The sequence below is a fragment of the Muntiacus reevesi genome, chromosome 6 (assembly GCF_963930625.1).
Source record: "Muntiacus reevesi chromosome 6, mMunRee1.1, whole genome shotgun sequence".
In the NCBI taxonomy this organism is placed as follows: Eukaryota; Metazoa; Chordata; class Mammalia; order Artiodactyla; family Cervidae; genus Muntiacus; species Muntiacus reevesi.
In genome coordinates, this window is record NC_089254.1 from 46,027,034 (window position 1) to 46,052,483 (window position 25,450).

At 37.0% G+C, this 25,450-nt stretch overlaps 1 protein-coding gene across 2 annotated transcripts in view; it reads right to left on the minus strand.

Annotated features, from left to right (window-relative positions):
* Positions 1–25,450, minus strand: part of COG5 (component of oligomeric golgi complex 5) — a 276,034-nt gene that overhangs the window by 162,097 nt on the left and 88,487 nt on the right. The gene's annotated exons all lie outside the window — the stretch shown is intronic.

A 25,450-nucleotide genomic window follows, 5' to 3' on the forward strand; every position in this document is an offset into this window, starting at 1 on the left:
GGCAGATGACATAATAATGTATACAGAGAATCCCAGAATCTCCACACAAAAACTAGAAGAACTAATAAATGAATCATCAAGGTTGCAAAATACAAGATTAAAATACAGAATCCAGTATACTTCTACACACTAAAAATGAAATATCAGAAAGTGAAAGTTAAAAAACACATGCATATAAAATTGTGGGAAAAAAAACCCAGGAATAAACTTCACTATGGAAGTGGAAGACCCATACTGTAAAAACTATAAAGCACTGATAAAGGAAACTGAAGATGATTCAAAGCTCATACTCTTAGATTGCAACAATACTGTCAAAAGGGACACACTACCCAAGGAAATCTACAGATTTAGTGCAATCCATACCAAAACAGGACATATTTTTTATAGAACTAGAATAATCCTAACATTTATATGGAATCACAGAATACCCAGACTTACCAAAACAAACCTAAGAAAATACAACAAAGGGAGGCATAAGCCTTCAAGACTTTAGATTATCCTATAAAGCTACAGTAACCAAACAGTATGGTACTGGTACAAAAACAGACACAACAGATCAATGGACTAGAATAGAGAGTGCAGAGGTAAACCAATACAATCACAGTTAATCTATGACAAAGGCAGCAAGAATATACAATGGAGAAAAGAGTCTCTTCAACAAATGGTGTTAGCAATGCTAGACAGCTACATGTAAAGCAATGAGTTTAGAACATTCCCTCATGCAATATAAAAAAATAAACCCAAAATGGTTTAAAGACATAAATGTTAGCCATAACACTATAAAAGTTCTAGAAGGGAACATAAAATATAGGCAAGACATTCTTTGACATAAATCACAGCAATATTTTCCTACATCTGTTCCCCAAGGCAAAGGAAATAAACACAAAAATAAACAAAGAGGATTTAATCAAACTTAAAAGCTTTTATACAGCAAAGGGCAAACTCCAGGAGAAGGTGAGGAAAGGGAAGCCTGGTATGCTGTAGTCCATGGGATTGCAAAGAGTCTGACATGACTAGGCAACTGACAACAACAACAATAAAAGCAAAGGAAACAAAGTAAAAAGACAACCTACAAACTGAGAGAAAAACATCTGCAAATAATGCAACTGACAAAGGATTAATATTTAAAATATACAAACAGCTCATACAACTCAATATCAGGGGGGAAGAAAAACATACAATCCAATCAAAAAAATGGGTAGAAGACCTAGAGAAACGTTTCTCTAAAAAAAACACACAAATAACCAAAAGGCACATGAAAAGATGCTCTGGTTATTTTACATCAATTATATCACAATAAAGCTATGTTGTTGTTTTTTAATGAAGAAAAACTGCAACAGAAATACATCAAACAGAATTAAAGGGCTTATTCAACAGCCAAAAAAATCATTTCCTACCTTCATCTTACTTATGAAAGACATCAAGAACTATCTATACGACTTTGATTTTTTTTCCTCTCAAACTGCCATCTAAATGATTCCTATGTGGTAAGTTTTGCATACACATAGAAAACAGACACTAATCCTACCTTCAAAACATTTACATTATAGCTTTGCTGACAAACTCCAAAACAGAACTACAATCCAGGCAGTTCACTTAACCAAAAAGTTTAACAATAAACTTACACGTTAGAAGGATTTTTCCCCAGAGAGCTAAAAATAATTACATAATTCCTAATTATGGATATAAGAGGTACTACTTCTCTAGGGCCCTGGGACTCCAAAAGATCAAATGTTTGGTGTACAGTGACTTCACTATATTAGTAGATGTTATGATACATTTAGGAAATACTGAGTTAAAAGCAAAATAAAGTTGGCTTCTTCACTACACTGTTCCTTGTAACTATTCATATGTACTAAGTCATCCGAAAGAGGCATATACAATAATATATAATATTCCCCAATCTATTTGTTTCTCATCCCCCGCCCCCCAAATTACATAAGATCTAGTAGGACTAGCACTCACAGAACACACTTAAGAAAATACAGTAACTTGACCATAGTGGTTTGGGTACAATACTAAAGAAACAAAATCCATCTAAATCTACTGATAGAACTTTTTCATTCACCCTTTAAAAATCTCAGTAAAGGACCTTATTTACACTGTATAAAGCACAAAGAAGCAATAATATAAATAAGGATGATACATAACCATGTATTCTATTCTTGTATGACTAGAGTATCCATTAAATACTCTAGTAGGGGAGAGGCATATAACATTCTTCCCTCAAAGTCCTAGTAAGAAATGATGAAGGAAAAGATCAGGGTGATGCTTCCACAAGCCAAAGAACACTAAAGATTGCCATAAACCACCATAAGTAGGGGAGAGGCACATAACATTCTTCCTTCAAAGTCCTAGTAAGAAATGAACCCTACCAACATCCTGATTTTGGACTCTCAGAGGGACCAGAACTCGTGATCCCAAAATGTGCCACCAGGCATGTGGATCATTTTGAGCTGAAGGTGAACAAGACCTAACAGACTAGGGAAGAGTTTATTTTACCCTTCCCTTAACCACCTCAAAGGATTTAGGCAGAGAGTCTGTACCCAGAAGAGAGTTAAAACCAGACATAACATTTTACATCAGAAGGACTTACCTGCATGGCATGGGAAACATTTATTTGGCAAACATTTGCTCTTCCCATCCTCCTATTAACTGCCTTCCTCCTGTGAAGTCTCAGACCTCTACTCTCTCTCCTCCTTAGCTAACAATGGCATATAAGCCTCAACTGCCTGATTTAGAGCCTCATACCTTTGAGGGTCTCTTATATATGAAATTAAATCTTTCTCCTATAAATCCCCTGTTCTATGCTAATTTAATTGTTAGACCAGCCATAGAACCCAAAATGAGAAGGGAAAAATTTCTCTCTCCTACAACTTCTAGCCTCCAGATCTGTGAGACAATAAATTTCTGTTGTGTAAGCCACCCAGTCTGCAATACTGCTAAGGTAGCTCTAGCGCAGCAACATACGATACCAGGCGTCCAGACACTGTTACAGGAACTTGTATATTGCTCATTTAATGCAACAATCCTCCAGTTAGGGATCTTCATCTATCTCACTTTATAGACATCAAAACTGAGACACAGAGCAGTTAACTATCTTGCCCAAGTTCACATTTATTAGGTTTCAAACGCAGGATTAGGGAAGTAACACAAATGGCGGTGTCCTGTAGCATAGCAGAATATTTCAACTCTCTGGCTAACAACATCAAAGTTCGAATCTCTAGCCCTCTAAAGCTTTGTTCTCGTAATATACTCTCTAAAATCTTCTAATTATTACTTTCTACTTAAAAGAGTAGGAGTAGATTCAGTTGGCTTCAAAAGGAACCCTAACTGATAGATAAGGAGACTTCCATTAGGAACTGGAGTGACAGTGAAAGCTGAATTACTTAGAAAATCTGGCAGTGGTCACAGACTCAAAAATTATCCAAATGATTTCTAACTACAACTTGTCATATAGGTTTTGAGTTTTGCAATGAGGTAGCAAAGGGCCTATCTGACAAACCTGGCCACAAAAATTAGTTCCTCATAAGACATCTTAACAACCCAGATAATCACGATAGTGTGATCACTCACCTAGAGCCAGACATCCTGAAGAGCGAGGTCAAGTGGGCCTTAGGAAGCATCACTATGAACAAAGCTAGAGGAGGTGATGCAATTTCAGTTGACTATTTCAGATCCTGAAAGATGATGCTGTGAAAGTGCTGCACTCAATATACCAGCAAATTTGGAAAACTCAGCAGTGGCCACAGGACTGGAAAAGGTCCGTTTTCATTCCAATCCCAAAGAAAGGCAACGCCAAAGAATGTTTAAACTACCACACAATTGCACTCATCTCACACACTACCAAAGTAATGCCCCAAATTCTCCAAGCTAGGCTTCAAAAGTACATGAACCGAGAACTTTCAGATGTACAAGCTGGATTTAGAAAAGGCAGAGGAACCAGAGATTAAATTGTCAACATCCGTTGGATCATCAAAAAAGCAAGAGAATTCCAGAAAAACATCTACTTCTGCTTCACTGACTATGCTAAAGCCTTTGACTGTATGGATCATGACAAACTGGAAAATTCTTAAAGAGACGGGAATACCAGACACTTTACGTGCCTCCTGAGACATCTGTATGCAGGTCAAGAAGCAACAGTTAGAACCAGATGTGAAACAACAGACTGGTTCCAAATTGGGAAAGTAGTATGTCAAGGCTGTATATTGTCACCCTGCTTATTTAACTTATATGCAGAGTACATCGTGAGGAACACTGTGCTGGATGATGCACAAGCTGGAATCAAGACTGCCAGGAGAAATATCAATAACCTAAGCTATGCAGATGGCACCACCCTTATGACAGAAAGCAAAGAGAAACTAAAGAGCCTCTTGATGAAAGTAAAAGAGGAGAGTGAAAAGGCTGGCTTAAAACTCAACATTCTAAAAACTAAGATCATGGCATCTGGTCCCATCACTTCATGGCAAAGAGATGGGGAAACAATGGAAACAGTGACAGACTTTAATTTCTTGGGCTCCAAAATCACTGCAGATGGTGACTGCAGTCATGAAATTAAAAGACGCTTACTCCTTGGAAGAAAAGCTATGACCAACCTAGACAGCATATTAAAAAGCAGAGACATTACTTTGCCAACAAAGGTCCATCTAGTCAAAGCTATGGTTTTTCCAGTACTCATGTATGGATGTGAGAGTTGGACCATAAAGAAAGCTGAGCACCAAAGAATTGATGGTTTTGAAATGTGGTGTTGGAGAAGACTCTTGAGAGTACCCTGGACTGCAAGGAGATTAAACCAGTCCATCCTAAAGGAAACCAGTCCTGAATATTCATTGGAAGGACTGATGCTGAAGCTGAAGCTCCAATACTTTGGCCACTTGAAGTGAAGAACTGACTGACTGGAAAAGACCCTGATGCTGGGAAAGATTGAAGGCAGGAGGAGAAGGTGACGACAAAGGATGAGATGGTTGTATGGCATCACCAACTTGATGAACATGAGTTTGAGCAAGCTCTGGGACCTGGTGATGGACAGGGAAGCCTGGTGTGCTGCAGTCCATGTGGTCACAAACAGCTGGACACAACTGAGCAACTGAACTGAACTGACTGACTGACTGACTGACTGATCTTAAAGCACTTCATCTATTTTGACCATAAACACTAGATATCTCTTTAAAAGCAAGACTATATATACATAGACCAATTGAGAGGAGGAGGGTAGGGAGCAATAGAGAATAATGGAGAGTTTCACACTACCAGGGGAGACTAAAGATCAGTGTTACAGCTTGGCTTTTCCTATACAGCAAAGTTGACAATGGCCCAAAGTTGATAATTTCTTCTCTTTTTTGTCTTAAATGCTCTTAATCTAATTCACTTCATGTTAACTCCCTGTGAAAACACTGTGCCCACAAATTAGCTCACAACTTGACAGTTAAATATATTTTAAAACAAAACACATTATTCCATTATAGTTTGAATTATGTCCCACAAAAAGACATGTTAAAATCTTAGCCCACAGTACCTATAAATGTGACCTTATTCAGAAACAGGTTCTCTGCAGATGTAATCAAGTTAAGACAAGGTCACAACGGATTAGGATACGCTCCACTCCGATGACCAGAATCCTTCTAAAATAAGGGGAATTCAGACACAGACACACAGAAAGGAAAATGCCACATTAATACAAAGACCCACAGGGAAGAGGTCATGTGAAGACAGAGGCAACGAAGAGAATGACACATTTATTAACCAGGCAAAACCAAGGGTTTCCAGCACCAACCAAAAACTAGAAAAGGTAAGGAAGAATCTTCAGAGACAGTGTAACCATGTAAATAGCCTTGATTTCAGACTTTTAGCTTCCAGAAGTCTGAGAGAATAATTTTCTGTTGTTTTAAGTCACTTGGTTTGTGGTAATTTGTTAGAGTAGCCCTAGGCATCTAATACATCTTCTCTCCAATATATTCACTTTTTCTCATCTTTAATCAAGCCTCAATTTAGGCCTGAAGCTATAGACCTAACAAGTTAATTAAGAACTGAAGTCAACGAAGGTTTCACAAGCAAAGCAGCTGCAGGATGAGCCATTTAATCTTCTACACAACGTTCACTGGCCCATTACCAGCAAGTTCCCGTATTCTTAGTTTAAGAGCTCTTGAGCTACTGAATACAATTTTCACAATGAATGAATTATGCTTGTAAAAAGGAGTTAGGAAAATGGAACAGAAAACTGTTTAGGCTTAAAACACAAAATATCAGACACTTTGCTACATAAAATGGAGATCATGATCTCAATTCCACTACTAGTGTTTCTTGTCCATCTGCTTCATACTGCAAGAAAATATTCAACAATTATGCATAAAAAACCAACTGGAACAATGACAGATACTAAGTACTAGAATATACTACTAAATGCATGCCATGCATGTTAAGTCACTTTAGCAGCAGAATGTTTCTAATTACAAAAGTCCTGAATTAGTCCTCCAATAGTCCCAGGAAATAGATGATACATTAAACCATGATCATATCAAGTAAACTATGTATACAAGTTGTTATCCATTATAAGAGGTAAAGAAAATTCAAAAACCAAAATATTCTAATGATTCCTCCACTTTAAGAATGAGCATAGTAAGATTTAAAATGGATAACCAATAAGGATCTACTGCATAGCACATGGAATTCTGCTCAGTGTTATATAGCAGCCTGGATGGGAGGGGAATTTCAGGGTGAGCGGGTGTATATACACACACACACACGTATGGCTGAGTTCCTTCACTGTTCACCTGAAACTATTATTAACAACATTATTAACTGGCTATACCCAGTACAAAATGAAAAGTTTGAAATAAAAAACAAAAAAAATGAGTAAAGTAATGGTACAGTTTCCAGATGATTTTATAAAATAATCTCTCAGGTATCTTTGGTTTTGTTTTTCCTATTTATTGAGATTTATGTCACAAACCATCAAATTCACCCATGTAAACGATATGTGTGTATATATAACACAGAGACTATATATCCAATATTTACATATTCAGAGCTGTATAACCATCACCACAATCTAATTTTAGAACATTGCTATCACCTCCAAAAACAAACTCCATGTCGATTATCAGTCACTTCCTATTTCTGCTTTCCCTCCAACCTACTCTGCCCCAACCTGAAACAATCTACTTTCTGTTCTTATGGATTTTCCTATTCTGGATATTTCATATAAATAGAATGATACAATTTGGTCTTTTATGATTGGCTTCTTTTACTAAGCATAATGTTTTCAAGGTTTATCCACAAGGCAGCATATATCTGTACTTCATTTCTTTTTACTGCCAAATAATATTCCACATATGAATGTAACATGTTTCTTTATTTACCATTTGATGTACATTTAGACTGTTTCTAATTTGGGACCATTATGAATAAAGCTGCTATGAATATTCATGTATAAGTTTTTGTGCAGACTTACGCTTTCATTTCTCTTAGGTACTATGAATGGAACTGACAAGATGTATGGTTACTTATGTTTAGCATCTTGAGAAACAAGCAAACTCTTCTCCAAGTGGGTGTACCATCTAACACTCCCATCAGCAGGATACGAGAGTGCCAATTTCTTCACATTCTCACCAACACTTACTAGAGTATGTCTTTTTAATTTTGGCCATTCCAGGGAGTATGAAATGGTATTCTATATGGCTTTGATTTGCATTTCCCTAATGACTAATATTGGCTAATGTCAGCTAATTGGCTAATATTGGCTAATGACTAATATTGGCTAATTCCCTAATGACTAATAATGGCTGGATGGCATCATCGACTTGATGGGCATGAGTTTGAGTAAACTCCGGGAGTTGATGATGGACAGGGAGGCCTGGCGTGCTGCGATTCATGGGGTTGCAAGGAGTCGGACACGACTGATCGACTGAACTGAACTGAACGACTAATAATGTTGAGCATTTTTTCATGTGCTTATTGGCCATTTGTGTATCTTCTTTCAAGAAACATCAGGTCCTTTGGCCATTTTTTAGTTAGATTCTCCTTTTTAACTTTTGAGTTGAAAGGCTCTTTATATTTTCTGCATACAAGTTCCTTGTCAGACATATGATTTATAAATATTATATCACATTCTATGTGCTGTTCACACTTTCTTTTTTTAATTAATTAATTTATTTTAATTGGAGGCTAATTACTTTACAATATTGTAGTGGTTTCTGCTATACATTGACATGAATCAACCATGGGTATACATGTGTCCCCCATCCTGAACCCCCTTCCCACCTTCCTCCCCATCCCATCCCTCAGGGTCATCCCAGTGCACCAGCCCTGAGTGCCCTGTCTCATGCATCAAACCTGGACTGGTGATCTGTTTCACATATGGTAATATACATGTTTCAATGCTATTCTCTCAAGTCATCCCACCCTCACCTTCTCCCACAGAGTCCAAAGGTCAGTTCTTTATCCCTGTGTCTCTTTTGCTGTCTCACATATAGGGTCATCATTACCATCTTTCTAAATTCCACATATATGCGTTACTATACTGTATTGGTGTTTTTCTTTCTGACTTACTTCTCGCTGTATTATAGGCTCCAGTTTCATCCACCTCATTACAACTGATTCAAATGCATTCTATTTAATAGCTCAGTAATATTCCATTGTGTGTACGTACCACAGCTTCCTTATCCATTCATCTGCCGATGGACATCTAGGTTGCTTCCATGTCCTGGCTATTGTAAACAGTGCTGCGATGAACACTGGGGTACACGTGTCTCTTTCAACTCTGGTTTCCTCGGTGTGTATGCCCAGGAGTGGGATTGGTGGGTCATATGGAAGTTCTATTTCCAGGTTTTTAAGGAATTTCCACTGTTCTCCATAGTAGCTGCACTAGTTTGCATTCCCACCAACAGCGTAGGAGGGTTCCTTTTTCTCCGCACCCTCTCCAGCATTTATTGTTTGTAGACATTTTGATAGCAGCCATTCTGACCAGCATGAGATGGTACCTCACTGTTGTTTTGATTTGCATTTCCCTGATAATGAGTGATGTTGAGCATCTTTTCATGTGTTTGTTAGCCATCTGTATGTCTTCTTTGGAGAAATGTCTGTTTAGTTCTTTGGCCCATTTTTTGATTGGGTTGTTTATTTTTCTGGAATTGAGCTGCAGGAGCTACTTGTATATTTTGGAGATTAATTCTTTGTCAGTTGCTTCGTTTGTTATTATTTTCTCCATATTCTGAAGGCTGTCTTTTCACCTCGCTTATAGTTTCCTTCGTTGTGCTTTTAAGTTTAACTAGGTCCCATTTGTTTATTTTTGCTTTTATTTCCATTACCCTGGGAAGTGGGTCATACAGGATCCTGCTGTAATTTATGTCAGAGACATAAATTTATGTCAGAGATCCTGTGTAATTTATGTAATTTATGTCAGTGTTTTGCCTATGTTTTCCTCTAGGAATTTCATAATTTCTGGTTTTACATTTAGCTCTTTAATCCATTTTGAATTTCTGTGAACAGTGTTAGAAGATGTTCTAGTTTCATTCCTTCACAAGTGGTTGACCAGTTTTCCCAGCACCACTTGTTATGTTTATCCTTTCTTAATGGTGTCTCATGTTTTCTGTTCCTTGATGCTATCCTTTGATGGACAGAGGTTTTTAATTTTGATGAAGCATAATTTCTCTATTTTTTATTTTTTCATTAACCTCTTGGTATCTCATCTAAGAAACTAAGGTCATGACAATTTACTTCTGTTTTCTTCTAAAAGTTTTTGGCTTTAACTCTTATATTTAGGTATATGATATATTTTGAGTTCCTTTTTTGCATGGTATAAGAAAGAAGTACATATTTGCTTGTTTGCATAGAGATATCCATTTATCCTTGGTGGCAAATGGTGACTATCCAACAGTCCTTGGTAAAGAGACTATTCATTACCCATCGAATTGTCTTTACAGCTTTGTAAGAAATCTGTAAATGTAAGAGTTTGCTTCTGGACTTTAAATTCTACTTTACTGATCTGGAGTTCTATCCTTATGTGCCAAACTATCTTAATTACTGTAACTCTGAAGTAGGTTTTTAAGTCAGAAAGCTCAGGTTCCCCAACATTGTCCTTTTTCAAGTTTATTTTGACTATTCTTTTTCAAACTTGTTTTACCTATTCTGGGTTGCTTGCATTTCAATATGAATTTCAGGATTATTCTGTCAATTTCTGCAAAAACATCAGCTGGGATTTTGATACAGATTGCATTTAATCTGTCAATTAATTTGGAGAGTTTGACCATCAGTGGTGTCTTAAAGATATCCATATCCTAATCCTCACAATTTGTAAATATGCCACTTTCCACAATAAAAGGGACTGTGCAGGTAACTGTGATAAATTAAGAACCTTGAGATGGGGAGATTATCTTGATTATCTGGGTGACCCCATGGTAAACACAAGTGTCCTTATGAGAGGGAGGCAAAGGGAGATTTGACTATAGAAGGTAATGTGAGAATGGAAGCAAGGGGAAGCAAAGGTGATGGGAAGCACTTTGATGAGCTAAGGAAAGAAGAGAGCCTCCAGAAACTTGAAAAGACAAGAAAACGGAGTCTCTCCTTTAGCATGTAGAAAGAACTAGCAGCTAAAACTTTTAGTTTCGTAACACTCATTTTCAGCTTCTTCAGAATTGTAATAAATTGGTGTTGCTTTAACCCACAAAATTTGTGATAATTTGTTACAGCAGCCCTAAAAAACTAATACACCTAACATACTCCAAATGTTTTTGCACATAAGAGTTCAATATACATGTAACCAAAACTAATAAAAAAAACTACAGCTATACTTAGATGTTCCTATATCCTTTTCTCAGTAAGTGATTGACCAGGCAAATGGAAAATCAGTAAGGATATCTATAGAGAGAGAGACAATACAAACATTGTCAATTTTTTATAATTGGTAAATCCAGGTTATTAATAATAAAGGCAAAAATATAAACCAAATATTAACTATAAAGGGGACAAACCTGACAGATATCATCTTAATCTCATGATCAAGGTTAACGTTACCAGTAATTAGATGGCAAATAGTTGGGGAAATAATGGAAACAGCGACAGACTTTAATTTCGTGGGCTCCAAACAAAATCATTGTGGACGGTGACTGCAGTCAAGAAATTAAAAGACGCTTGCTTGCTCCTTGGAAGAAAACCTTTGATCAACCCAGACAGCATATTAAAATGCAGAGATGTTATTTTGCTGAAAAAGGTCTGTACAGTCAAAGCTATGGTTTTTCCAGTACTCATGTATGGATGTGAGAGTTGGACTATAAAGAAAGCTGAGCACCAAGAATTGAGGCTTTTGAACTATGGTGTTGCAGAAGACTCTTGAGAGTCCCTTGGACTGCAAGGAAGATCAAACCAGTCAATCCTAAAGGAAATCAGTCCTGAATATTCATTGGAAGGACTGATGTTGAAGCTGAAACTCCAATACTTTGGCCACCTGATGTGAAGAACTGACTCACTGGAAAAGACCCTGATGCTGGGAAAGATTGAAGGCAGGAGGAGAAGGGGAAGAGAGAGGATGAGATGGTTGGATGGCATCACCGACTCAACGGATATGAGTTTGAGCAAACTCCAGGAGCTGGTGATGGACAGGGAAGCCTGGTGTGCTGCAGTTCATGTGGTCACAAACAGTTGGATACAACTGAGCAACTGAACTGAACTCAACTGAAATCCAGGTTATAAAATAAGGGGACTCATTTTATCATTTCCTCAATTTTGCTCTAGTTTGAAAACTTTCAGAACAGTACAATGAAAAACATTCACTGAATTAAAGAGAATATAATATATAAAAGACAGCCTACTTTCATTTTGAGCAACATCAAACTCAATTATCTTACCACTGAGGTATTGTTATTTACTATAAAAGTCCTACTATTTGCTATACTAATTTTTAAACAAGGTTCAGCTTCCAAACAAAATCTAAAGAAGTGCTATTTTGGACAGCAATTTGGTGGATTTTAACACTTTATCATGAAAATTCTTAAAAAGAAGAGAAAATGGTATAACAAGCCCCCTGTTTCAGCAACTCTCATTATCTAACCAATTTCATTTTGTCCATATCCCCGCTCCATTATTTGCTTTGCTGAAGCATTTTAAGCAAATCTAAGAAAGCAAGTTATTTCTCCCATATATACTTCAGCGTAAGCATTAAATATTATGTACAAAAAGAATTATCAAGAAGAATATGTCAAGTGAAAAGCCCAAAGTATGCTATAAAACTAGTTGTTTTTTAGTCAAAGAAAGTTGAAAAGTTAAGCACAAGGAGAGCAGGCAAAAAACACTGCTAGAAGAAAATAAAATTAAAGCTGATAAAATACACCATGCCAGGAAACATTATGTCAGTTCAAAACTGACATATCACACACACACGTGCACATATGGAGTAAACAAGATGGAACCATCAAATGCACTAGGGGTATAATCTTAGAATACTAAAATAATATAACTGGAAGATAGCCCAGAAGGCAAATACTATAATACACATACTAAAATGCAAGAATTTCAGTGTACATATCTCAAGTTAATCAAGAATTACTCTCAAAAAAGATATACAGGCTCCTCTGTCCATGGGATTTCTTCTTTCTCCATGGCAAGAATACTGGAGTGGGTTGTCATTTCCTTCTCCTGGGGGATCTTCCCGATCCAGGGACTGAACCAGTGGCTCCTGCATTGCAAGTGGATTCTTTACCATCTGAGCCACCAGGGAAGCCCAGAGAAAGAACAGTCTTCACAGTAAATGAAACTGGGAACACTGGACATTTACATGAATGATGAAGCCAGTCCCTGATCTTACATGATACACAAAAATTATCTCCAAATGGATTAAAAACCTAAAGGTATGAGCTAAAACTATAAAAACTCCTAAAAGAAAAGAAAGAATAAAGCTTCACGACACTGGATTTGACAATGATTTCTAAGATATGGCACCAAAAACAGAGGCAAGTAAGAATAAAACTGGACTACATCAAAAATAAAAACTTCTATGCATTAAAGGACACAATGAACTAAGTGTAAAGGCAACCTACAGAATGGGAGAAAATATTTGTAAATCCTGTATCTGATAAGGAATTATTATTTTAAATTGGTAAAGAACTCCTACAACTGAACAACAGTAACCAAAAGATACTCAATTTTAAAAAGGACAAAGGACTTAAGTAGACACCTCTCCAAAGATGATATATAGATGGCCAACAAGCATATATAAGGATGTTCAACATTATTAACCATTAGATGACTATAAATCAAAACTACAATGAGATATCACCTTATATTCATTACAATGGTCACTATCAAAAAACAGAAAATAAGTGTTGGCAAGTACGTGAAGAAATTGGAAACCTTGTGCACCATTACTGGGAATGTAAAATGGGCTGCCGCAATGGAAAATGGTACAGAAGAGCCAAAGAAAAATTAAAAATATAATTACCATATGATCCAGTAATCTAATTTCTGGAAATATATCCAAAAAATTGAAAACAAAATCTAGAAAACAAAATCTAGAAAACATATTTGCAAACTCATATTCACTACAGCCTTATTCACAATAACCAAGAGGTAGAAGCAATTCAAGTATTCACTGATGGATGAATGGATAAAGGAAATGTATTTACATATACTAAAATATAAAACAGACTTTAAAAAAAAATGAAGGAATTCCTGTCGCATGCTACAACATGGATATAGTTTGAACATTAAGACACAAAAAGACAAAAGCTGTATGATTTCACTTACAGTTAAAAATCATAGAAACAGAAAGAAGAATGGTGGTTGAAACAGAAAGAAGAATGGTGGTTGCCAGGAGGCTGGTAGGCTGAAATAAGCTGTTTAATGGGTATGGAATTTTATTTTGCACAACACTGAGAACACAATTAACACTACTAAACTATAAACTTTAAAATGATGATGATGGTAAATTTTGTGTTACCTGTTTTTTATGACAACTTTGAAAGAAAAAAAAACAGAAAATAACAATTGTTGGAGAGGATATGGAAAAACTGCAACTCTTCTACATTGCTGGTGGGAATACAAACTGGGGAAGCCTCTGTGGAAGATAGCACAGCAGTTTCTCATAAGACTAAACATAAAATTACCACATAATTGACCAACTATAGTATAAACCCAGAAGATTCTAAAGCAGAAACCTGAACAAGTATTTGTATACTTATGCTCACAGCAGCATTATTTACAATATTTAAATAGTGAAGCGACCCAAATGTTCAAAAAGATAAAGGAATAAAGAAAATGTGGTATGTGCATAAATATTATTCAGCCTTAAAAAGGAAGGGTGAGATGTATGGAGAGAGTAACATGGAAACTTACATTACCACATGTAAAACAGATAGTCAAGGGGAATTTGTTATATAACTCAGGGAACTCAAACAGGGGCTCTGTAATAACCTCGAGGGGTGGGATGGGGAGGGGGGTGGGAGGGACGTTCAAGAGGGAGGGGACAAATGTATACCTATGGCTAATTCATGTTGATGTTTGGGAGAAACCAACAAAATTTTGTAAATCAATTATGTTTCAATTAAAAAATAAATCAATTTTTAAAAAATTTTCAAAAAGGAAATTCTTACCCACACCCAATGTGAATGAACAGAAATGAATATGTCTTTCCTTTCGCAGGATAGCCACTGTGTAAACACTGCAACTCCAGATCTCACTGTTGAGATGGAAGCTGTAAGGTTTTAACATGATTTTATATGCCTGTTTTCTTTCTTTATCATGTCTTAAATATTATATATTAGATTAAAAGCTTCATTTTAACATGTATCCTAAAATGCTTTGTTTAAAATAATAACAGAATCAGATATTCCTCATGGAAATGACAATTCCTATTTTCCCATAATAGTAGTATACTAAGTATTGATTTCTGTTAACTGCAGTCACTGCAGGTTGCCAAAGCAATATCTACTTTTCCTTTCTTCATTACTAACAGAACTTCAGTTTTGTTCAGGGCAGTGAGTTACCCAATCTGTTAAAGATTTCTGGGCAAGTTTTACTTCCTCAGATAGACTATATACCTTTTCCTTTGTAAACTTCTTTTTTCCTGCCTGGAACAAAGATGTGATATTTGGAATTGCAGTAATCTTACTGAGGGCTTAAGGATAAAAATAAGAATGGTGGAATAGAAAAGCAGAAGAAACTTGGTTCCTTGACATTATCCACAGTTGCTTTACACCACTTTTGAACTACATGAAAATGATGCACCTGTTACTTTTAAGCCATGGTATGTATGGCTAATGTTCAAAATCCTTCAAGATAGGCTTCAACAGTATGTGAACTGAGAACTTCCAGATGTACAAGCTGGCTTTAGAAAAGGCAGAGGAACAGGAGATCAAATTGCCAACATCAGCAGAATCATCAAAAAAGCAAGGAATTCCAGGAAAACATCTACTTCTGTTTCATTGACTACACTAAAGCCTTTGACTGTGTGGATGACAACAAACTGTGGAAAATCTTAGAGAGATGGGCATACCAGACCATCTTACCTGCCTCCTAAGAAACCTGTATGCAGGTCAAGAAGCAACAGTTAGAACCTTACATGGAACAATGGACTGGTTCCAAATTGGGAAAGGAGTATGTCAAGGCTGTATATTGTCACCCTGCTTATTTAACTTATATGCAGAGTACATCATGCAAAATGCCAGGCTGGATGACGCATAAATTGTAATCAAGATCACCAGGAGAAATATCAATAACCTCAGATATGCAGATGACACCACCCAAACGGCAGAAAGCAAAGAGGAATTAGTCTCTTGATGAAAGTGAAAGAGGAGAGTGAAAGGCTGGCTAAAAACTCAACATTCAAAAAACTAAGATCATGGCATCCAGTCCCATCACTTCACGGCAAACAGAGGGGGCAACAATGGAAACAGTGACAAAGTTTATTTTCTTAGGCTCCAAAATCACTGCAGACAGTAGCTGCAGTCATGAAGTAGCTTGCTCCTTTTAGAAGAAAAGCTATGACAAAACTAGACAGCATATAAAAAAAAGCAGAGACATTACTTTGTTGACAAAGTTCCATCTAGTGCAAGCTATGGTTTTTCCAATATTCATGTATGGATATGACAGTTGGACCAGAAAGAAAGCTGAGTGCTAAAGAAAGATGCTTTTGAACTCTAGTGTTGGAGAAGACTCTTGAGAGTCCCTTGGACTGCAAGGAGATCAAACCAGTAAATCCTAAAGGAAATCAGTCTTGAACATTCATTGAAAGGACTGATGCTGAAAGTGAAGTTCTACTACTACCTGATGCAAAGAGCCAACTCATTGGAAAACGCTCTGATGATGGAAAGATTAAAGGCAGGAGGAGAAGGGGACAACAGAGGACAAGATAGCTGAATGGCATCACTGACTCAGTGGATATGAGTTTGAGCAAACTCCGGGAGTTGGTGATGGACAGGGTAGGGTGGCGAGCTGCAGTCCATGGGGTTGCAAAGAGTCAGACTTGACTGAGCAACTAACTGAACAACAACAATGTCAAGGTGTATGTTATCCAGAGCCAAACAAAGTGTTGAGTGCATATATATTTATAATTGTTATATCTTCTTCTTGGATTGATCCTTTGATCATTATGTAGTGTCCTTCTTTGTCTCTTTTCACATCCTTTATTTGAAAGTCTATTTTATCTGATATGAGTATTGCGACTCCTGCTTTCTTTTGGTCTCCGTTTGCAGAAATCCCTTGCATTCCTATATACTAACAATGAAAAATCAGAAAGAGAAATTAAGGAAACAATACCATTCACCATTGCAACAAAAAGAATAAAATACTTAGGAGTATATCTACCTAAAGAAACAAAAGACCTATACACAGAAAACTATAAAACATTGATGAAAGAAATCAAAGAGGACACAAACAGATGGAGAAACATACCGTGTTCATGGATTGGAAGAATCAATATTGTCAAAATGGCTATTCTACCCAAAGCAATCTATAGATTCAATGCAATCCCTATCAAGCTACCAACGGTATTTTTCACAGAACTAGAACAAATAATTTCACAATTTGTATGGAAATACAAAAAACCTCGAATAGCCAAAGTAATCTTGAGAAAGAAGAATGGAACTGGAGGAATCAACCTGCCTGACTTCAGGCTCTACTACAAAGCCACAGTCATCAAGACAGTATGGTACTGGCACAAAGACAGAAATATAGATCAATGGAACAGAATAGAAAGCCCAGAGATAAATCCATGAACCTATGGACACCTTATCTTTGACAAAGGAGGCAAGGATATACAATGGAAAAAAGACAACCTCTTTAACAAGTGGTGCTGGGAAAACTGGTCAACCACTTGTAAAAGAATGAAACTAGAACACTTCCTAACACCATACACAAAAATAAACTCAAAATGGATTAAAGATCTAAATGTAAGACCAGAAACTATAAAACTCCTAGAGGAGAACATAGGCAAAACACTCTCTGACATAAATCACAGCAAGATCTTCTATGACCCACCTCCCAGAATATTGGAAATAAAAGCAAAAATAAACAAATGGGACCTAATGAAAATTAAAAGCTTTTGCACAACAAAGGAAACTATAAGTAAGGTGAAAAGACAGACCTCAGATTGGGAGAAAATAATAGCAAATGAGGAAACAGACAAAGGATTAATCTCAAAAATATACAAGCAACTCCTGAAGCTCAATTCCAGAAAAATAAATGACCCAATCAAAAAATGGGCCAAAGAACTAAACAGACATTTCTCCAGAGAAGACATACAGATGGCTAACAAACACATGAAAAGATGCTCCACATCACTCATTATCAGAGAAATGCAAATCAAAACCACAATGAGGTACCATTACACGCCAGTCAGGATGGCTGCTATCCAAAAGTCTACAAGCAATAAATGCTGGAGAGGGTGTGGAGAAAAGGGAACCCTCTTACACTGTTGGTGGGAATGCAAACTAGTACAGCCACTATGGAAAACAGTGTGGAGATTTCTTAAAAAACTGGAAATAGAACTACCATATGACCCAGCAATACCACTTCTGGGCATACACACCGAGGAATCCAGATCTGAAAGAGACACGTGCACCCCAATGTTCATCGCAGCACTGTTTATAATAGCCAGGACATGGAAGCAACCTAGATGCCCATCAGCAGATGAATGGATAAGGAAGCTGTGGTACATATACACCATGGAATATTACTCAGCCGTTAAAAAGAATTCATTTGAATCAGTTCTAATGAGATGGATGAAACTGGAGCCCATTATACAGAGTGAGGTGAGCCAGAAACATAAAGAACATTACAGTATACTAACACATATATACGGAGTTTAGAAAGATGGTAACGATGGCCCTATATGCAGGGCAGAAGAAGAGACGCAGAAGTACAGAACAGACTTTTGAACTCTGTGGGAGAAGGGGAGGGTGGGATGTTTCAAAAGAACAGCATGTATATTATCTATGGTGAAACAGACCACCAGCCCAGGTGGGAGGCATGAGTCAAGTACTCGGGCCTGTTGGGCTGGAAAGATCCAGAGGAATCGGGTGGAGAGGGAGGTGGGATGGGAGACTGGGATGGGGAATTCGTGTAACTCTATGGCTGATTCATATCAATGTATGACAAAACCCACTGAAAAATAAAAAAATTAAAAAAACAAACAAACAAAGTGTTGATACACGGTACTGACAAATGAGTAATTACAAACTATGACTTAAGTACTTGAAAAGACCATGAGAGGAAATAGAGAGTCACAAACTGTATGAAGAAAAAAATTTATACCTTATTATTCCAACTGAAACTTAGCTCTCCTCCCATTTGTTTTACAGATATTCATCATAGATTAAGGACGCCCCATACTATTTCTTGTTACCATAACTTTTTATTTTAAGATGCTAATATATTGAATAGTTTTTCTCCATCTATATAACGTTTTACTTTGTCATTTTAATTGTTAGATGTAATGAACTGATTATTCCCAAACTGAATTAAATTCACAGTCCTCAAACTCAACTTTCCTGTGATGATGCTATGTCCTTTTTAAACACTGCTAGATGCCCCACTATTCCCCTCTCACTCCCAAAGCCACAGTTTCCAAGATTTCTAACCCAAGGAGAGAGTTTTCTGGGCTATCAAGTATCCATAAGGCATCCAATACAGGCAGAATGTTTTATTCCTTTCCTTTATCCACAAGGTTTCCAGAAAGTAGAGGCTTACAGTATTGAGGCCAGAGAAAATGTCATTCTAAACTCAAGGCATTAATTAAATCACAATGGGTTTCCCAAGTGGCTCAGGGTTAAAGAATCTGCCTGCCAATGCAGAAGAGCAGAGACATGGGTTCAATTCCTGGGTCGGAAAGATTCCTTGGAGAAGGACATGTCAATCCGCTCCAGTATTCTTGTCTGGAAAATTTTCATGGACAGAGAAGCCTGGAAGACTACAGTCCATGGCGTTGTGAAGAGTCAGACACAACTGAGCACACACACGGTGGTAACAGGTTGGAGATTATGAGGCACGGGATCCTGCATGGGGGAGTAGTCAGAATGGGTTGTACTTTACCAGAATCTAAAAAACTGAGCAAGAGAGGAAGTGTGCCAAAATGATTTCAAAATGAGATAGGCTGGAAACGAGGAGGAGAGGGGAAGGGGAGGAGGAGGAAGAGCAGAAAGAGGAGGCTGATGGGAAGCAAAGGAGCAGCAGTCCTAGTTTGGCCAAGTGAGCTGTAAAGGGGAGAGACCACGGACATGGGGACCAGAAAAGAGACCTAAGCTCTTGCTGGGGAAGAGCTCAGCTTCCAGGATCATTACCATCCACACACCACCGACCCTAAATTTATATTCTCAGCTCAAAGCTCCCCACTGAATTCCCTTACTGAATCATCTCCTCTTGGGTAGCTAAAAGGTATTCCAAATTTAATTACGTCTAAGATGAACTGTCATTTCCCCATACATCTGCTCCTCCCTCAGTATTCCCCATATCAGTAAAAAGCACCACACTGTATTATTTACTTATCAAACTGCCCCATATATCATGCCTGTAATCCCCTTGAGAGTAGAAATGTGGCTGTGATATTCCTAGTTATGTTAGTCGCTCAACCAAGTCCAACTCTTTGTAACCCCAGGGACTGTAGCCTTCCAGGCTCCTATGTCTATGGAATTCTCCAGACAAGAATACTGGAGTGGGTAGCCATTCCCTTCTCCAGGGGATCTTCCTGCCCCAGGGACCAAACCTGGGTCTCCTGCATTGCAGGCGAATTCTTTACTGTCTGAGCCACCAGAGTATTCCCAGAGGTTAGGACTGTATCTAAGAGAACTTTGATAAATACTTGTTTAAATTAATTACTAGATTAATTCTGGTAAGAATTAATTCTAAACTCTTCCACAGAAATCAGTAAAGGAATTAAAACTTCTGGAAGCTACAAGATAGACAAGTTTTAGTTCTTCCTTCTGGTAAAAGAAGCAAAGAAGAATGTGTATGCATATGCTCAATATGAAGCAGAGAGGAAAACAGGGTAGAAAAGTATGAAGAAAATAGAAGTTTCCTTTATTACACACGCACGTGCACACACACACACCCCATCTCTTTCCTACACATCTCTCTCAGACATACACACTTATAAAGTGACTGAAATATATTTGTGGCCATTATCATGATGGATGAGCCCAGAACTGCTTTAACAAGATTATAGTCTTACAACACACAATTAGAGAGGAGACTTACCATGCAAACACTTTATTCAATGCAGATTCTGGTAAGAAGAAAACCCAGGGCTAAAACCAAGAGGGCTTCGCCATTAAGGAAGAGAAATGATTTACCCACAGGGAACTAAAGAGTGCCAGATGCTACTTCATTTTCTTTTATCTTCCCTAGATTTAGAGCCACCATCCTATTTTGCATCCCGGGTAGCTCAGCTGGTAAAGAATCTGCCTGCAGTGCAGGAGAGGTGGATTCAATCCCTGGGTTGGGAAGATCCCCTGGGGGAGGGCATGGCAACCCGTTAAAGTATTCTTGCCTGGAGAATTCCCATGGACAAAGGTACCTGGCAGGCTACAGACCATAAGGTCACAAAGAGTCATACACGACTGAGCAACTAAGCATACAACATACCTATTTTGCAGTTTTCCCATATCTGTCCTGATGACTTTCAAATAACCATACGAATGGATCTTAGGGAATGTTTAGTTTTGCTAATGAAAGGGAATATTACTAGTCAATGCACCTATTTTCCAACACCAAACTGCTTTTCTCTAAGTTTTAAGTGGTGACTTATAAAAAATTCAACATAGCCCCTTCTTTCTAGTCCCACCATCCCTCACTCCATCCTCAAGAGCTAGGTCATGTCTAATCCTGAGTCTCGCAGATTTCTGTGGGTTGACAAGCTTCTTCCGGGCTTCATCCTTTGCAGGTATTTACATTTCCACTTTATACCCTTTAAAAATTCAATCACCCCTCAGCTATCTGATTTTCATACTTCAAAATTCTTTAATTTCTCTCTATGGTATCACTTTTTGCATGCCTTGTCCTTGTGAGTTTATTTCTTTTTAGTCCTTTATTGACATTTTAATGAATTTTAAGGAGGAGGCAGAAATAGGGGGGCACATTCAATCCACTATCTTTAACCAGTAATCTAGAGATTACATTTTGTTCAAACTAGAATACTAAACACTCTAACCCTAAATGCTTACATCTTTCCAATTTCCAAAATCCTGATAAAATCCTATCTTTGGTGTTAACTACACATATCTTTTCTACTCTCCTAAACTGTAAATAATTTATCTTCTGAATTTTCACAGCATATTACTTGTATTTCTTCTGGCATTTACTTAAAACCATATGTGCTAAATTTTAATGACTAATGCTGAAAAATCTCCCCCATTGCCCAAAGTTATTCACTCACTAAAACATTTTAAATTCCATCAGTCAGAAATTTACTTAGTAAAATAAGTGAACTTCTAAAAATTCAAAATACTCCTCAAAATGGTATCTACCATTATATTAATTTAATAAGACTCTTTCCCTCTACATCAAACTATGACCCATGATCTGAGCAAATGTGTTATCCGACATGTAAAGAAAAGAAATTTTGCACAATTTCAAGGATTAAGTCTCTGAAAAATGAAGAAGCAGGACATGGATAATTTAGAATCTCTACTGACTCCAGATGGGACAGGTTCTTCACTTTTAAGGGTTCATGTATTAAACTGAGTCTGTCCAGATAATCCAGGATAATCTTTCCGTCTCAATGTCAATAATCTTATGCATATTTGCAAAGTCTCTTTTACTAGGTAATGTAATATATTCACAGGTTTTGTGAAATATAACATGAACATCTTTCAGGGGCCGTTATTCTGCCTACCACATCCCCAGAAACAGAGTGATTTGATAAATGTTGATGGTTTTAAACTTTTAGCTAATTTATTACACAACAGAAAACAGAGAAAAGTACCCTGAAATTACTAACCAGTATATATGATTACATGTAAGGTGGTCAATATATCACATATTTACATACACACATATACAACTGGTCAGGCATTATGCTAACTATTTTTTCATATATTATTTAACTTATGTCAATAATCATATATTATTATCTATAAAACAAGTCTCAGTCATTGGTAGGGTTAGATTAAATTTCAGTTATTACAAATCCAAATTGTATTTATGACATCTATATGTCTTTTGTAAAGTTTTAAATTTGATCATTTCAAGAATCAGATTTTTATTCTAAGTACAAAGTCTTCAAAAATAATTTTCCATAAACTTACTTTATTCTGACACCACTCATGAAATGCTTTACAGCTGCACTTGACAACTGAAATGACTCTTCCACTGAAAGGATCATATGGAAGTTATGAAGTTATGCTTCCACCAGAGTTCAACTGACCTCATGCCTGTGCCTTCTAAGTGCCTCTGTTTCCTCTGTTGTCTTCTGTTCCTATATCCACCCCTTACATACTATAATTTCTCAGAGGTGTGGCTTACTTCCACTTCCTCTGGGGGATCCAACTCCACACCTCTTCATATTCAATCACCAGCTATATGTAGAATTAACTTTCAGATCTGTGCCTTATGCCCTCCCCCTCCCCGCCCCTGGGCTTCAAATCCACACATAGGATTCCCTATTGGATACCTACATTTGGATGTCCAACAAGCACCTCAAATTTAGCAAGTTCCAATGTACACTTAAAATTACCCCTCAAAAAACCAAGAGTCACAACTGAGTGAGTAGCCCTACTACCCAGTTAACTTGGCAAGATAGCCCTACTCCTCTCACTAAATCTCAATGCTTCTATGTCTCCTTAAAATGGATCCTATTACTTTGTTCCACCTTTAATACTCCAATAATTCTTACCACCGTCAACTCCTGCCTAACATACTACATCTCCCTGTCTCTAATTACACTCCCAATCTTCACCTTCTTATTCACTTGACATTGCCATCTAAAATCCAAGTCTGACCACGTTATTCTTTTTTTGTCGTGTTATATTAATACTTAGAGGCCTTTACTGAAGTCCACTGTTCTCCTGTAGAAGTTCAAATTCAAGGCTTGCAGTTTACATGACCATTTACTTCTATCTGGCGTTATCTCTCACCACCTTCCTCTTCCTCTCCTCTTCCTTTGTCTTCTCTTCCTCTAACCTCTTCTAGGAAAGGCTGTCTCTTTTGTCTGGTATGCTTTCACTAATCTGGACCAGTACCCACTGCCTTGATCTGACTAACACCTGAATATCCTATGTCAGCTTATCCACTGCCTCTGGAAAGCTTTCTCTAATCATCTTCCACCATATCACCACCCCCCTTATGATTCCACAGTACCTCACACTGGAACTTTAGCACTACACGTACTTTGTACCATCATGGTGTATTTTATTTGTCTTTCTTACTAAACTACAAACTTCTTATTGCTTCCCTAGAACTTTATGTACTATTTGACAGACAGAAGGTACTAAATAATATTTGTTAAATGTCTAGCTGAGTTATCAGACTTTCCTATGGTGATTTTGAAATCATTTAAAATAACCTCATGAACAACAGTCCAGTCCAGTATCCATGAATAAAAGTAATAATTATAGCTCAAAGTACAGGAGTAAAATCTCTCTTATTAATATAGTACATTCAAAAGATATAAATGATAGGAACTTTAAGAAGTCCCTAGTTTTTTAAATATGACTCTTAGGAGAGTTACTACATATAATATCATTAATGAAAATTAGACAAACATAAAGAACTAACCAAGATGAGACTGGGTAGGAAGGCAGGGCTAGGCTCGCATATTAACTGAAGTGCCTTCCAGGTGGCACCAGTGGTAAAGAACCCACCTGCCAATGCAGGAGACGCACACATATTAATAACAAATGACTCCCCGAACGTCAGGAACTCCAACATGTGTTTCATACACTTGTCTCAATAAAGAAACAAATCAGTTTAAAGTCAACGAATCTTCCAAGACAAGTAAAAAACATTTACAACCTAATGTGTTAAGACATCTAATGTTCTCACAGAGCAATTTCCCCCAGGTAACTTAAGCCTTTTACTGGTTTCCTTTTGAAAACTAGTGAAGACAACCATATTTTTAACTTAATCTGAAATATCTTCAGTACCTCACATGTTCAAAAAAAGAGCATAACAGCATGGCACACATTTTGATTCTACTAGTTTAAGAGCGCATCTGTGAGTCAACAGATTTAAATATCTGACACATCTATTACAATATTGGTAAATGTGTTTCTTTATTCTAGGCTCAAATACTCTCAAATCCAAGAGTAAGGTCAAACATGCATTTTAAAACATTAAATTATTATCTTATGATTCCTTTCATGTCACTCAACACTTATCTTTAATTTTTAATAACTTGGAGTTATATTTACATACCTAAAACATCTAATTCAAAGCAAATTTTAGAAATTTACTCAAATATATAAAATATTCATAAACAATGCTATTATCCATCCATTAAAGAAAAATACAATCAAATAAGACAAAAGCAAGCCATCAAAATTGAAAAGACACAAAGCATTGCCAAACTGTAGTATATATGACTGCAAAAGATGACGAATAACTACACCTGACAAACACAAAATCTTACTACAAAGTATAAATAATCACTCTATGAGGTAGTCACTTAAGACAACAACCTAACATAAATACAGCCCTTGAAAGCTTAAGATGATTTCAAATTTTAATTTAACACAAAAAAAATGACATGAAATCTGAAAAGTAACATCTACAGATGGAAGTCTAGTACTGTGTGTTTTACCTCTGGGAGTTGCAGGCTGAACCACGATTCTATTCTTACATTACAAATCTGTTGTGTGGGGAGCGGGGGAGGAGTAACTGTGTTACAGAAAAAAGAATAGAACAAATTGTTGTAAGAACATGTAGTTTTTAAATGTGTCTTCATTCTTTATAAGCAACCTTATTCTTTAATGTTTATTCTTTACATTAATGGACTCATGTATATTTAAAACACCTAATGCCCTTCATGTTTCTT